This window comes from Silurus aristotelis (genome assembly GCF_946808225.1).
Source record: "Silurus aristotelis genome assembly, chromosome: 2".
Lineage (NCBI taxonomy): Eukaryota > Metazoa > Chordata > Actinopteri > Siluriformes > Siluridae > Silurus > Silurus aristotelis.
Genome location: NC_139575.1, coordinates 20,507,068 through 20,524,001, shown reverse-complemented (window position 1 = coordinate 20,524,001; position 16,934 = coordinate 20,507,068). Strand labels below are relative to the sequence as shown.

The 16,934-nt window shown below is 45.3% G+C and overlaps 1 protein-coding gene and 1 long non-coding RNA gene across 5 annotated transcripts in view; one reads left to right on the top strand and one right to left on the bottom strand.

The window, feature by feature from the left end:
* Nucleotides 1–16,934, top strand: part of erbb3a (erb-b2 receptor tyrosine kinase 3a) — a 52,058-nt gene that overhangs the window by 9,297 nt on the left and 25,827 nt on the right. The gene's annotated exons all lie outside the window — the stretch shown is intronic.
* On the bottom strand, nt 5,102–10,532 carry LOC310737713. Its single transcript, XR_014536875.1, has 3 exons — nt 10,480–10,532; nt 9,886–10,085; nt 5,102–5,158 (listed from the first exon to the last, which is right to left on the bottom strand). It is a non-coding gene; the product is annotated as an uncharacterized lncRNA (long non-coding RNA).

Genomic DNA, 16,934 nt, shown 5'->3' with positions numbered 1-16,934 from the left:
TTTAATTTCAAGCTTGTAATTTTGGGCTAAAATGACCATCTCATGAGTCTTTGATTCTGATTGTACATACGGGACAAAAAGACTAGAGGGTTGTGATCGGTATACACAATAATCGGTAGAGGTGCAGAACCAACATATACTTAAAAAAAACTGTTAAGCAAGCAGCTAGAGTACTGGTATAGGGTAACGAGAAGCTGGTGGAATAACTTTCCCAGAGCAATTTTCCAGACATATTACAGTTTAACATTTTTGGACTTATATACGTATATTCTGTACTTATAAAAGGAACCTGCACATTCACAGTATTAATAATTGAACAGAAGCACTGTATGTCAAGTTAAATGAACAATCCAATTATAGAAAATAAGTAAGAGCATGCAAAAATACCTACATTAAATGGCAAATGCTGTATACCTTTATACATTTACAATGACATTTTATCCAAAGCAACATACCAAATCCAAGTTAGTCTAACACAGTAGACACAGCAGTTTATATAAAAAATAAAAAAAGTGACGTGCACTTTTCAGCTTGTTGAAGATCAGTCTTAGTGCCATAGGCTGGATTAGCTGCAGAGGCTTGGTAGTAGATGCTGAAAAGTCTGCTAAGAGAGCAATACAACAGTCCAGTTTGGAGAGAACAAGAGCTTGGACAGGGAGTTCTGTAGCATGGCCCAAAAGAAAGAGTCTTGTTGTACAGGGCAAATCTGCAGGATCGGACCAGTGCAATTTAACGTATTTTTCGGACTATAAGCCGCTACTTTTTTTCCACTCTTTGAACCCTGCGGCTTAAACAATGAAGCGGTTTTATTTTTCGTTTTTTTCTGGGTTTTTCCCGGTTTCACAAGCTTCAAGCCAAAACACTGAGCCCCATAACATTTGACCAATCAAATTGCCGAACGGGTTCAGGTGAACCAATAAAACTCTTTATATTAAATCAGATGCGCTCCCACTGAATCGGGCCGCACCTGTCAGGCTGCAGACGCGGAAGCAGATAAAGTCCAATCATGTTCTTTATTGAGGTGCAAAAAACAAAACACTCATACACCAATGAAAACAAAAGCAAACCCAGACATCCGCTCGTAACGAAGTATCCACTATGAGCGCGAATGTCAAACGCCTAATCCCAATGCAAGTAAAGCTTTCGGCAATGAGTACTTCAATAAGGAAATGGAGTTCGGAGAAATAGCCAACGGTGAATCCCGGCGTTTGAGCAGCCACGCGATTTACCTGCATGACAATACAACGACCGACAGCCTGTGACTCAAGAACGTGAGTTTATGTAGTCTGATCTTTCATGAGCCACAGCTGTCGGTAATCTTGGGAAGCAGCGTGACTGCTATCGAGGGGGGCGTGGCAGGGTGGATCTCTGACAGCTACAGACGGGGGCGTGGCAGGGTGAATCCCTGACAGCTACAGAGGGGGGCGTGGCAGAGTGAATCCCTGACAGTACCCCCCCATCCAGGGGCGACACCTGACGCCCCAAAACCCACCTATGCCAGGCGGGCCAGGGCACTCCGAGGAAGGCCTCCTTAGACGCCTGGGAGCAACGGAGGCCTGGTGAGCATCCTCTGCGGAGAGCCGGCATGGAACAACACCTTGCAGGAGGATCCGGAATGGAGCCACGCCCTCGGTGCTGACGGGAGGCTGAGTAAAGCCCCTGGCGGGGATTGAAGCCGGAGCGATCTCCATGGCGGGGAACCGGAACTGGACGCCAACCATGACAATGACCGGGGAGTGGAGGACGTCCCGGGCGGAGACCAGGAACGTCGTACCACCCTCTGAGGGACCTGGAGGACCGACGTCGCCGTCAGAGGGACCTGGAGGACCAACGTCGCCATGCGGGGATCCTGTGGGCGATCCGTCGTCCTGAAGAGGACCTGGGGGCGAGACGTCGCCCTTTGTGGAGCTTGGATGCGATCCTTCGCCCTGCGTGGAGCCTGGATGCGATCCTTCGCCCTGCGTGGAGCCTGGATGCGATCCTTCGCCCTGAAGAGGACCCGGGGGCGAGACGTCGCCTTCTGTGGAGCCCGGGGCGAGACGTCGCCTTCTGTGGAGCCCGGGGGCGAGACGTCGCCTTCTGTGGAGCCCGGGGGCGAGACGTCGCCTTCTGTGGAGCCCGGGGGCGAGACGTCGCCTTCTGTGGAGCCCGGGGGCGAGACGTCGCCTTCTGTGGAGCCCGGGGGCGAGACGTCGCCTTCTGTGGAGCCCGGGGGCGAGCCGTCGCCTTCTGTGGAGCCCGGGGGCGAGACGTCGCCTTCTGTGGAGCCCGGGGGCGAGACGTCGCCTTCTGCGGGCGCTGGAGACGAGCCGTCGCCTTCTGCGGGCGCTGGAGACGAGCCGTCGCCTTCTGCGGGCGCTGGAGACGAGCCGTCGCCTTCTGCGGGCGCTGGAGACGAGCCGTCGCCTTCTGCGGGCGCTGGAAACGAGCCGTCGCCTTCTGCGGGCGCTGGAGACGAGCCGTCGCCTTCTGCGGGCGTTGGAGACGAGCCGTCGCCTTCTGGGGAACTGTGGGGTGAGCCGTCGCCGTCGGTGGAACCCGGGGGCACAGGTTCAACTTCCCTTTTGCAGTCCTGGAGCCGGGGTGAGTGCACAGGGAAACCCCTGGGCGTAGGGGCGCTCCTTGGGACCCTTAGGAGCAGATCGGCGCCCACTGAGCAGCCTGGAAATGAGGTGAAGCCTGCCTGGAGATCCACGAGCGAAGAAGGGCTCGCCTGGAGGTCCACGACATCAGTGGAGCTCTCTTTGGGACACTGAAGCGGAGACAAGCTCGTGGGGTCGCTCGGAGGCGGAGACGAGCTCTCGGGAGGAGCCTGGAGCGGAGTCGTGCCCTCTGGAGGAGCCTGGAGCTGGGCGGAGCTCTCTGGAGGGACCTGGAGCTGGGCGGAGCTCTCTGGAGGGACCTGGAGCTGGGCGGAGCTCTCTGGAGGGACCTGGAGCTGGGCGGAGCTCTCTGGAGGGACCTGGAGCTGGGCGGAGCTCTCTTGGAGATCCTGAGGCGGAGCCGAGCTTTTCGTGGGCATGTCGCCTTGGAAGGGGCTCTGGGATGTGGCGTCGTCTGAAGAGGGACTCGGAGGAGTCACTTCGCCTTCTGTGACCGGAGGTGGCGGCGCGGCGCTCTCGTGAAGACTCTGTGGCGGCGCGGCGCTCTCGTGAAGACTCTGTGGCGGCGCGGCGCTCTCGTGAAGACTCTGTGGCGGCGCGGCGCTCTCGTGAAGACTCTGTGGCGGCGCGGCGCTCTCGTGAAGACTCTGTGGCGGCGCGGCGCTCTCGTGAAGACTCTGTGGCGGCGCGGAGCTCTCGTGAAGACTCTGTGGCGGCGCGGCGCTCTCGTGAAGACTCTGTGGCGGGAAAGCACGCTCCTGGAGACACTGTGGCGGCGTGGCACGCCCACGGGAACCTCGGAACAGAGCGGCACGCCTGTAGAAGCTCTGTGACGGCATGGTGTGCTCGCCGACGCTCGGAGATGGTGTGGTGCGTCCACGAGAACCCCGGAACACAGCAGCACGCTGGTAGAGACCCTGAGATGAAGCAGCCCTTTCATTAAAACATTGGGGCTGAGCTGCAGGCTCATGGGAAATCCGGCACGGAGCCACGTGCTCTTGAGAACCTTGGAATGGAGCACCTTCCTCCTCAAGGGAACTGTAGTGGAGATCCACCACCTCTATCCCCAACTTCCCCAGAAGCAGCCCGCTGAATTCGGCGAGTGAGCCGAATTTGCCCCCTTTGCCGCTCCATAGTGAGCTGGCTTTGGCAAGAACTTCACCAGACAGGAGGGAAATACAGAGGGCAATCTTGGCTCGTTCGGAAGGAAACCGGGAAATGTTAACAGCCACATACTCGCCGATGCCTTGCAGAAATCCGCCTAATTCGTCTTTTTTCCCCGAGTAACGAGCCGGTAATCCCCTCGCGCTCTCTGAGGGGCGTGGCGCAGCCGCGCTCTCATGATCCGGCTTCTGTGGATCTGATCCGCGAGGAGCGGCACTGAGCTTCCGGAGGAAATCCGAAGCCGGGTTCAGCTGCCGATCCGTCGCGGTCGGAATCGCGGAATGGCGAATCCGCGTTCGGTATAGGTCGGTCGTTCTGTCAGGCTGCAGACGCGGAAGCAGATAAAGTCCAATCATGTTCTTTATTGAGGTGCAAAAAACAAAACACTCATACACCAATGAAAACGAAAGCAAACCCAGACATCCGCTCGTAACGAAGTATCCACTATGAGCGCGAATGTCAAACGCCTAATCCCAATGCAAGTAAAGCTTTCGGCAATGAGTACTTCAATAAGGAAATGGAGTTCGGAGAAATAGCCAGCGCTGAATCCCGGCGTTTGAGCAGCCACGCGATTTACCTGCATGACAATACAACGACCGACAGCCTGTGACTCAAGAACGTGAGTTTATGTAGTCTGATCTTTCATGAGCCACAGCTGTCGGTAATCTTGGGAAGCAGCGTGACTGCTATCGAGGGGGGCGTGGCAGGGTGGATCTCTGACAGCTACAGACGGGGGCGTGGCAGGGTGAATCCCTGACAGCTACAGAGGGGGGCGTGGCAGGGTGAATCCCTGACAGCACCACATCATAAATATGGATGAGGTTACTCTGACGTTTGACCTGCCGCTCACTCAGACTGTCAACAGAAAATGCGAATAATTTGTCACGCTGAAAACAACCGGACTTCACCTGTGTTCTGAGCGGCACGTCATCGGGAGAAAAACTTCACCGATGGTGATTTTTTTACGCACGACGATGCCAAAAGAAAAATAGTTGTAAAAGGAAGGAGGAAGACAGTGAACAATGACTTTCTTGGTAGGCTACTGTTTAGATACAAGCCGTGTAACAGACACTGTCTTTCGTTAAAGCCTGTGTAAAGTTCATTAGTTTCAATGTAGCAACCTGCGGCTTATAAACAGGTGCAGCGTATTTATGTTCAAAATAAAAATCTTTGTAAAATTCAGTGGGTGCGTCTTATATTTGGGTGCGTTTAATAGTCCGGAAATTACAGTATATATATGCGTCAACAATAACACCAAAGTTAGGTCAGTTGAAAACATGAGCAGGGATGCTTCTGTCTTGGCAGGGATGAGTTAATGATCATTTTAACATACAGCAAGATATTTCTGTCCAGGAGGCAAAGATGAGAGCAGCAACTGTCGGGACATCCAGCTGAAATGAGCGAGCGAGCGAGAGAGAGAGAGAGAGAGAGAGAGAGAGAGAGAGAGAGAGAGAGAGAGAGAGAGAGAGAGAGAGAGAGAGAGAGAGATGTTATTTCAATAGCGGTAATATTAAAAGTCATATTTCTAAATGACAGACCCATTGTCATGACTCACAAATGTTTGGGAATCCCTAGCAGAACCTGCAAAAATGTGAATAATTTTAACAAAACAGGGATTATAAATGGTTTATAAAGGTCTGAATGGTTATAAATGGTTATATAGATGAGCTACGATTGTTCTTTTGTTTTGTGATGGTTGTTCACGAGTCCCTTTTCTGTTCTGAATAGTTAAACTTGAGCACTTTTTTTCAGAAAAATCCTACAAGTAGCCTACCGCAGAGTCTTCAGTTTTCCAGCATCTTTTGCATATTTGAACCCTTTCCAGCAGTGACTGATTTTGTGATCCATCTTTTCACACAGAGAAGAACTGAGGAACTCAAACACAACTATTTAAAAAGGTGCAAACATTTACATTTAATTCTCCAGAAGGAAACAATGCATTAAGAGCTGGGGGTGAAAACTTTTTGAATTTGAAGATCGAGGTAAATTGTACTTAATTTGCCTTCCAGGAAATATGCTTCTGTTCTAAAGGGCAGTACTAAATGGAAAATAAATACATTTTAATAAAACAAGAAAACTCTTGACATCATGTTTCATCGCTTGTAATTCATCATGTTTTTTTCTGTAGCATCAGTGAATGTTTGCACCTTTTTTACAGTTGCGTTTGAGTCACTTAATTGTCCTCAGTGTGAAAAGATTGATCTTAAAATCATAGTCACTGCTGGAAAGTGTTTAAAATATGCAAAAGTTGCTGGAAAATCTTTTTCTGAATAACAGTGCTCAGTTTAAAGGGTTAGTTCACCCAAAAATGAAAATTCTGTCATTAATTACTCACTTTCATTTCACTCCAAACACATAAAACCTTCGGTTATCTTTGCAACACAAATTAAGGTATTTTGGATGATATCAGAGAGATATCTGACGCTCCATAGACAGCAACACAACTAAACCGATCCAGATCCAGAAACAGTAAAAACATTGGATCAACTTCAGTATTGTGACGTTATGAGAACACTTTTTTGAGCGAAGAAAACAAAAATAACAATTTACTCAACTATTCTTCTCCCCTGACTTATGTCTTCTGCCATTTTAGAAAGTTTCACTGAGTATGCATACGCTTTCCTCTAGGCATAAACAACCGTAGATTATGTACATGCACATGCTTTTACCATGCTATAAACAAAGTCAAACAAGATCTTGAATGGAAGACAAGAAGAGTAGATTCAATTGTTTTTTTTTTCTTTTGCACAAATTCTTTTTATTTTTGTAGCGTCTCTAAACTGAAGTTGATCATACTATGTTTTATGGTCTGGATTATTTCAGTTGTGTTTCGGTCTGTGGGGGATCAGATAGCTCTCTGATATCAAATATATCTTCATTTGTGTTCCAAAGATGAACGAAGGTCTTATGGGTTTGGAACAATAGTAAGGTGGGTAATTATTAACATAATTATCATTTTGGGGTGAACTAACCCTTTCACTGTTCAAACTTTTGAAGGGGTTATTTTAATAATTTCTGCATTTTTTTGTGTGTCAGGGATTATATATAAACATCTATGTAAAATATATTAACCAGGACAGTACTAAATAATTATTTATGCATATTATAGGATCTCTTTATTTGTGTTAAAATTATTTACATTTTTGCAGATTTTGGAAGGGATTCCCAAACTTTTAAAATGCCACTGTAGGTACAAGGAGAGGAGAAGTGTTGTGTTCTAAGTCAGGGGTCACACATGAGTCGCCCGCGAGCCTTTTCTGAAAATATCTGTTCCCTACCTTGTTAAATCATTGTTGATAATTATTGTGAGAAATCATTAACATGATCAGTGTCTTCACATAGAATCTATGTGAAGACACTGATCATGTTAATGATTTCTCACAATAATTGATGAGAAATAATTGGTGTCAAACTCAGTGTCAAATCTGGCCCGCGAGATGATTTTATATAGATCTATTATTATTGTTATTAATGGCCCGGTGATATAAAGCGCTGATAACACTAACTACAGATCCCATAATGCAGCGCTTCAGCTGCCTTACCGAACGCTAGACTACCTGGGAACATTCCAGCGTCAATCAAGTCGAGCTTCTGTTGATGCATTTAACTCTATTGAACAGTTATTGTGAAACAGCGCCTCACAGTGGTGAAGACAAAAGTGGATTCTAAAAACAGAGCCTTTCAAAACCCGATGGGATTCTGAGTGTATGTTTACTGCGCTGGCGGTAAACACGTGTGTCTTATTTGTGGAGCGAATGTGGCTGTAATTAAGGAATTAAATCTAAGACTGAACTACGAGACAAAACATCAGGAGAAGCTGAAAAACCTGAATGCAGAGCAGAAGATCCAGAAAGTAGAAGAGTTAAAGAAGAATCTGACATTTCAGCAGACGTTTTTCACCAGAGCAAAATCACAAAGTGAAGCTGGTGTGAAAGCAGAGGAGAAATCAGAGTCACATCAGCTGGTTATTTACTGAGGGAGAGTTTCTAAAGAGCTGCATGATGAAGCTGTGAGACGTCTGGTGTTTGACAGAAGATATTTTTATGGAGAGCAAAATATTTTAAGTTATTTAAAGTTTAAGTTTATTTATTCTGTAATAATATTCCTGTCTGTTTTTATTCATATTTATGTTCAAAGAACATTTAGTTTTAGTGTGTTCAATAAATGTTTATCCTGTTTGGCCCACAACCTAAAGTGTGCTTTGTTTTGGCCCCCTGTGCAATTGAGTTTGACACCCCTGATATACAGTGGGTACGGAAAGTATTCAGACCCCAGTAAATGTTTCACTCTTTGTTATATTGCAGCCATTTGCTAAAATCATTTAGGTTCATTCTTCTTCCTCATAAATGTACACATAGCACCCCATACTGACAGAAAAACACAGAATTGTTGACATTGTTGCAGATTTATTAAAAAAGAAAAACTGAAATATCACATGGTCCTAAGTATTCAGACCCTTTGCTCAGTATTTAGTAGAACCTTTTGATCTAATACAGCCAGGAGTCTTTTTGGGAAAGATGCAACAAGTCTTTCACACCTGAATTTGGGGATCCTCTGCCATTCCTCCTTGCAGATCCTCTCCAGTTCTGTCAGGTTGGATGGTAAACGTTGGTGGACAGCCATTTTTAGGTCTCTCCAGAGATGCTCAATTGGGTTTAAGTCAGGGCTCTGGCTGGGCCATTCAAGAACAGTCACGGAGTTGTTGTGAAACCACTCCTTCGTTATTTTAGCTGTGTGCTTAGGGTCATTGTCTTGTTGAAAGGTAAACCTTCGGCCCAGTCTGAGGTCCAGAGCGCTCTGGAGAAGGTTTTCGTTCAGGATATCCCTGTACTTGGCCGCATTCATCTTTCCTTTGATTGCAACCAGTCGTCCTGTCCCTGCAGCTGAAAAACACCCCCACAGCATGATGCTGCCACCACCATGCTTCACTGTTGGGACTGTATTGAACAGGTGATGAGCAGTGCCTGGTTTTCTCCACACATACCGCTTAGAATTAAGGCCAAAATGTTCTATTTTGGTCTCATCAGACCAGAGAATCTTATTTCTCACCATCTTGGAGTCCTTCAGGTGTTTTTTAGCAAACTCCATGCAGGCTTTCATGTGTCTTACACTGAGGAGAGGCTTCCGTCGGGCCACTCTGCCATAAAGCCCCGACTGGTGGAGGGCTGCAGTGATGGTTGACTTTCTACAACTTTCTCCCATCTCCTGACTGCATCTCTGGAGCTCAGCCACAGTGATCTTTGGGTTCTTCTTTACCTCTCTCACCAAGGCTCTTCTCCCCCGATAGCTCAGTTTGGCCAGACGGCCAGCTCTAGGAAGGGTTCTGGTCGTCCCAAACGTCTTCCATTTAAGGATTATGGAGGCCACTGTGCTCTTAGGAACCTTAAGTGCAGCAGAAATCTTTTTGTAACCTTGGCCAGATCTGTGCCTTGCCACATTTCTGTCTCTGAGCTCTTCAGGCAGTTTCTTTGACCTCATGATTCTCATTTGCTCTGACATGCATTGTGATCTGGAAGGTCTTATATAGACAGGTGTGTGGCTTACCTAATTAAGTCCAATCAGTATAATCAAACACAGCTGGACTCAAATGAAGGTGTAGAACCATCTCAAGGATGATCAGAAGAAATGGAAAGCACCTGAGTTTAATATATGAGTGTCACAGCAAAGGGTCTGAATACTTAGGACCATGTGATATTTCAGTTTTTCTTTTTTAATAAATCTGCAACAATGTCAACAATTCTGTGTTTTTCTGTCAATATGGGGAGCTGTGTGTACATTCATGAGGAAGAAGAATGAACTTAAATGATTTTAGCAAATGGCTGAAATATAACAAAGAGTGAAAAATTTAAAGGGGTCTGAATACTTTCTGTACCCACTGTAGATGAACATCATTAATTATTAATAATAACATATAATTAAAGGTAAATTGAGCCAATTTTTTATTTCAGAAGTGTGTATCAAACTGGTAGCCCTTCACATTAGTAGGTACCCAAGAAGTAGCTCTCGGTGTCAAAAAGGTTGGTGACCCCTGGTCTAAGTAATTAACCTAGAGGCACCCCAGTTACAACATGTTGCAACTTATTGTACAAACCTAACCCTGACACCCTGAAGGACATACCTGAGAGGTAAGACTTGGACAACTGGAGTGAGGTTCACGGACAATCAGGTGGATAACTGTTCCAAAAGCCGCAAACAAATCCAGCAAAATGAGCACAGATGACTTAAAAGTTGCTGGAGTCACAGAGCTTTAATAACCAAGAGCAGGACAGTCTTAGTTAAATGGCCTCTTTGGAAACCAGACTAGTAAAGGAGGTTGCTCTGTGTGAGAAAGCACAGTTTCAACATGACATTCATTAAATGAATACAATTGTCTGCTGCAGTGTTTTATCGATAAAATGTTTATTTTCGAATATAAAAAATACAATATACTTCAAGGACTTTTTTTCAATTCTAGACCCATAGTACATGTAATCATGGTCCCAGTTAACCACTTAATTCAGGCACATCAAGCATTCTGCATGTTGAAGTATTACATTTGGTATCAAACAACAAGACATTTTGGTTTCAAAGCAATTGGGTCAGTGCTTAAGTAGTATTGAAAACGATCCCCAGCCCTACTCTAAGCCCTCACCCTCATGACCCATGCATAAAGATTAAACTATTACTACAAATAATAACAACAACAACAAAAAAGTTGATTTGTGCTACACACCTTTGGCATGCTTTTCTGCTGCAGAGCTCCACAGTTTTTCCACACGATCTAAAACCAAGAACAATATTTATGACTTTTTATTGCAGTCACACATTACATACATATGTTCCACTGAGACAATGATCCAAAATCTAAGCTGGAAAGGTTCACGTAGATTTATATAATTTACTGTGACTTAGCTGCTTCACTGTATTAAAGAGGGTTGTTAGACTCTAGAACTGTCTAAGCTTCTAGCACATTTTTACAATCCAAACGATTCAATATGTAACGAGAGTTTACTTATCCAGCCAAGATGTACTTTCATTCACTGTTTTGCCCTGCAGTTGTCTTAAACATTTCCCAGAGGAACAGCCTGAAACTAATTCAAACGTTTGTAGGTGGAGCTAATTCGGCGGCCAGCATTACGAAAATGGCATGCATTAATAAACAAAACAGAAAATGACATGATCAGTTAAACTGTGTACACCCATCTGGTTGGTTTTTTGCAGGTTGGTTTTTTTATTTTATTGCTTTTATTTATTTGATGATTTTTTAAAGAAGCTAATTATTTTGAGTTCTTTACTGTTCTTTACTGTTTAAAAATGTTAACATGTAAGTTTTTTTTTTCAGTTAAAAAATATAAAAAATGGGAACCTACCTGTCAGGGATTCACCCTGCCACGCCCCCCTCTGTAGCTGTCAGGGATTCACCCTGCCACGCCCCCGTCTGTAGCTGTCAGAGATCCACCCTGCCACGCCCCCCTCGATAGCAGTCACGCTGCTTCCCAAGATTACCGACAGCTGTGGCTCATGAAAGATCAGACTACATAAACTCACGTTCTTGAGTCACAGGCTGTCGGTCGTTATATTGTCAAGCTGGACAATCGCGTGGCTGCGCGACCGCCGGCTGTATATGCGAATTCCACTTCCGACTTGGATTACTCATTGCCGAAGGCTTTATGGATTATGCTTGGGACATTTGAACTCATAGCGGGCAACGCGTATCGAGCGGATGTCTTTGTTTGTTGTTTTCAACGGCTTGAGTTGAATGAGTGTTTTTGTGTTGTACGGTTTTTTGAAATAAAACGACAATGATCGGATTATATCGGCTTCCGCGTCTGCAGCCTGACAGAACGACCGACCTATACCGAACGCGGATTCGCCATTCCGCGATTCAGACGCGATTCTCTCCAGACGACGCCACATCCCAGAGCCCCTTCCAAGGCAACATCTCGCCCACGGAAAGCTCGGCTCCGCCCCAGGACCTCCAAGAGAGCTCCGCCCAGCTCCAGGTCCCTCCAGAGAGCTCCGCCCAGCTCCAGGTCCCTCCAGAGAGCTCCGCCCAGCTCCAGGTCCCTCCAGAGAGCTCCGCCCAGCTCCAGGTCCCTCCAGAGAGCTCCGCCCAGCTCCAGGCTCCTCAAGAGGGCACGTCTCCGCTCCAGGCTTCTCCCGAGAGCTCGTCTCCGCTTCAGTGTCCCAAAGAGTTCCACTGATGTCGTGGACCTCCAGGCGAGCCCTTCTCCGCTCGTGGATCTCCAGGCAGGCTTCACCTCATTTCCAGGCTGCTCAGTAGGCTCCGATCTGCTCCTAAGGGTCCCAAGGAGCGCCCCTACGCCCAGGGGTTTCCCTGTGCACTCACCCCGGCTCCAGGACTGCGAAAGGGAAGTTGAACCGCTGCCCCCGGGTTCCACCGACGGCGACAACTCACCCCACAGTCCCGCAGAAGGCGACGGCTCGTCTCCAGCGCCCGCAGAAGGCGACGGCTCGTCTCCAGCGCCCGCAGAAGGCGACGGCTCGTCTCCAGCGCCCGCAGAAGGCGACGGCTCGTCTCCAGCGCCCGCAGAAGGCGACGGCTCGTCTCCAGCGCCCGCAGAAGGCGACGGCTCGTCTCCAGCGCCCCACAGAAGGCGACGTCTCGCCCCCGGGCTCCACAGAAGGCGACGTCTCGCCCCCGGGCTCCACAGAAGGCGACGTCTCGCCCCCGGGCTCCACAGAAGGCGACGTCTCGCCCCCGGGTCCTCGTCAGGGCGAAGGATCGCATCCAGGCTCCACGCAGGGCGACGTCTCGCCCCCAGGTCCTCTTCAGGACGACGGATCGCCCACAGGATCCCTGCATGGCGACGTCGGTCCTCCAGGTCCCTCTGACGGCGACGTCGGTCCTCCAGGTCCCTCTGACGGCGACGTCGGTCCTCCAGGTCCCTCTGACGGCGACGTCGGTCCTCCAGGTCCCTCAGAGGGTGGTACGACGTTCCTGGTCTCCGCCCGGGACGTCCTCCACTCCCCGGTCATTGTCATGGTTGGCGTCCAGTCCCGGTTCCCCGCCATGGAGATCGCTCCGGCTCCAATCCCCGCCAGGGGCTTTACTCAGCCTCCCGTCAGCACCGAGGGCGTGGCTCCGTTCCGGATCCTCCTGCAAGGTGTTGTTCCATGCCGGCTCTCCGCAGAGGATGCTCACCAGGCCTCCGTTGCTCCCAGGCGTCTAAGGAGGCCTTCCTCGGAGTGCCCTGGCCCGCCTGGCATGGGTGGGTTTTGGGGCGTCAGGTGTTGCCCCTGGATGGGGGGTACTGTCAGGGATTCACCCTGCCACGCCCCCCTCTGTAGCTGTCAGGGATTCACCCTGCCACGCCCCCGTCTGTAGCTGTCAGAGATCCACCCTGCCTCGCCCCCCTCGATAGCAGTCACGCTGCTTCCCAAGATTACCGACAGCTGTGGCTCATGAAAGATCAGACTACATAAACTCACGTTCTTGAGTCACAGGCTGTCGGTCATTATATTGTCAAGCTGGACAATCGCGTGGCTGCTCGACCGCCGGCTGTATATGCGAATTCCACTTCCGACTTGGATTACTCATTGCCGAAGGCTTTATGGATTATGCTTGGGACATTCGAACTCATAGCGGGCAACGCGTATCGAGCAGATGTCTTTGTTTGTTGTTTTCAACGGCTTGAGTTGAATGAGTGTTTTTGTGTTGTACGGTTTTTTGAAATAAAACGACAATGATCGGATTATATCGGCTTCCGCGTGTGCAGCCTGACACTAACATACTGGACCAATGCCTTATTTTTAAACAAAAAAAATAAGTTATTAGTATTTCAGATTTGAGTTCTGTGTAATTTTTTTTAACACTATATTGTATTATATTTGATAAAATTTTTGGATATTGTAGGAATTGTTAAAAAAAATATAAACCACAAAAACCAAAATTATTAACTTTTTGTTTACTGGGACATGGGCAAATACCACATTTTAATTTTCATATAAATTTAGGGTGAAAAACAGAAATATCATGTTTTTATGAGTGATATATGTAGTTAGGACCTATGGAAAATGTAATGCCAAATAATTGTTAATAGAAGCATTTATTTGCAAGACAAGTTAAAAAAAGAAACAATGCATAATTTTACTGTATGTAAAAATACTATTATTTGACATTAATAACTTCACTTTAACCTTCATATAATTAACTGTCTTCAATGGTAATAAAAACACTGACTTAATGATTACAAGAATAATCTGTAAATATTAGATATCATTCTATGTAAAAATACAAATTACTCTGTGAAAATACAGCTAATTAATAGCAAAATAAAAAAGAAAAGAAAAGAAAATTTCTAAAATACAAAACTATACAATCAATTTTTTATGAGATTTAATGAAGGAACTTTAAAAGACAGAAAATAAATGTAAAATAACAGCCATTTTGTTGTAAACTGAAAAAAGGTAAATTTCTATAAAGAAAAATACAGACATTTAACTGTAAAAAAAACTTTTTTAACAGTGTGTATATATATATATATATATATATATATATATATATATATATATATATATATATATATATATATATATATATACATACAGTGGGTACGGAAAGTATTCAGACCCCCTTAAATTTTTCACTTTTTGTTATATTGCAGCCATTTGCTAAAATCATTTAAGTTCATTTCTTTTCCTCATGAATGTACACATAGCACCCTATACTGACAGAAAAACACAGAATTGTTGACCTTTTTGCAGATTTATTAAAAAAGAAAAACTGATATCACATGGTCCTAAGTATTCAGACCCTTTGCTGTGACACTCATATATTTAACTCAGGTGCTCTCCATTTCTTCTGATCATCCTTGAGATGGTTCTACACCTTCATTTGAGTCCAGAAATTTTTGATTATACTGATTGGACTTGATTAGGAAAGCCACACACCTGTTTATATAAGACCTTACAGATCACAATGCATGTCAGAGCAAATGAGAATCATTAAGGTCAAAGGAACTGCCTGAAGAGCTCAGAGACAGAATTGTGGCAAGGCACAGATCTGGCCAAGCTTCCAAAAAGATTTTTGCTGCACTTAAGGTTCCTAAGAGCACAGTGGCCTCCATAATCCTCAAATGGAAGACGTTTGGGACGACCAGAACCATTCCTAGAGCTGGCCAACCGGCCAAACTGAGCTATCAGGGGAGAAGAGCCTTGGTGAGAGGTAAAGAAGAACCCAAAGATCACTGTGGCTGAGCTCCAGAGATGCAGTCGGGAGATGGGAGAAAGTTGTAGAAAGTCAACCATCACTGCAGCCCTTCACCAGTGGGGCTTTATAGCAGAGTGGCCCGACGGAAGCCTCTCATGTGTAAGACACATGAAAGCCTGCATGGAGTTCTCCAAGATGGTGAGAAATAAGATTCTCTGGTCTGATGAGACCAAGATAGATTTTTGGCCTTAATTCTAAGCGGTATGTGTGGAGAAAACCAGGCACTGCTCATCACCTGTCCAGTACAGTCTCAACAGTGAAGCATGGTGGTGGCAGCATCATGCTGTGGGGGTTTTCAGCTGCAGGGACAGGACGACTGGTTGCAATCAAGGGAAAGATGAATGCGGCCAAGTACAGGGATATCCTGAACGAAAACCTTCTCCAGAGTGCTTTGGACCTCAGACTGGGCTGAAGGTTTACCTTCCAACAAGACAATGACCCTAAGCACACAGCTAAAATAACGATGGAGTGGCTTCACAACAACTCTGTGACTGTTCTTGAATGGCCCAGCCAGAGCCCTGACTTAAACCCAATTGAGCATCTCTGGAGAGACCTAAAAATAGCTGTCCACCAACGTTTACCATCCAACCTGACAGAACTGGAGAGGATCTGCAAGGAGGAATGGCAGAGGATCCCTGAATCCAGGTGTGAAAGACTTGTTGCATCCTTCCCAAAAAGACTCATGGCTGTATTAGATCAAAAGGGGGCTTCTACTAAATACTGAGCAAAGGGTCTGAATACTTAGGACCATGTGATATTTTAGTTTTTCTTTTTTAATAAATCTGCAACAGTGTCAACAATTCTGTGTTTTTCTGTCAATATAGGGTGCTATGTGTACACTAATGAGGAAAAGAAATGAACTTAAATGATTTTAGCAAATGGCTGCAAAATAAAAAAGAGTGAAAAATTTAAGGGGGTCTGAATACTTTCCGTACCCACTGTATATATATATATATATATATATATATATATATATATATATATATATATATATATATATATATATATATATATTACATTACAATGCTGGTGCTTTACAGTACTGTGTAACTGAAGATGTTCCAGATCAGTGGAAATAAAGTCATAGTGCAAGCAAAGGATTGCTGTTCATCCATTTTACTACTTTTGATTTTTAGTACCATTTACACAAACTATCTAAAAGTCTAATTCTACATTAGATCATGTGTCTGTGCTATCCACACATACTGTAATGTGTGATCCACATCGTATGTGCCCAGTTTTTTGTGGCCTTATATGCTGTATTACTAAAAGAAAAAATTTATATTGATATAAGTTATTGATTTTGTGAATTAATAAATAGATTTTTTTGTGGGTGGAAAATAATTGGGAACAAATCTAAGCTGTGAGTTTTAATAAAGTTTAAATTAAAAAAAAAAAATCTTAATGTCAGAAAATTGTTATGTGTTTGTAGTTGCACCAGACACACTGTAATGTCATTTATAATTTTTTTGTCTTTTTACCTGTTATGATTAGAGAAGTGTTTTATTTTATTTTATTTGTTTTATTAAAAAAAAAATACTTTCTTTTTTTTGGAATTTGAAATGAAAAAATGATCTGAAAGAAAATCCAGGTAAAATAGACCCTAAATGACTGTACTTTACACCCAAACTGAACTTGTAAATTGAATTTTTTTTATTGTCTGGTTGTGGCCAGAATGAAAACAATCACTTTTCCATTGCCTTTTTCTGGACAATCAATAATTTTTCAATATCGGTATGTAAATTGTATATTATTTATTTACCTTTGTGTTTTATGTGAGGAAAATTCATAAAGAATGTCTTACAATAGTGCAAGCTTCTATTTTTGTTTGTTACTTGTTGCTGCAATGGATGGTCCGTTGTGGCGACCCCTAATGGGAGACGCCGAAAGAAAGTTTACTTGTTGCTGCAATGATGAAAGCTCTGATGATGTACGTTTATTCTTCATTTAAGCCT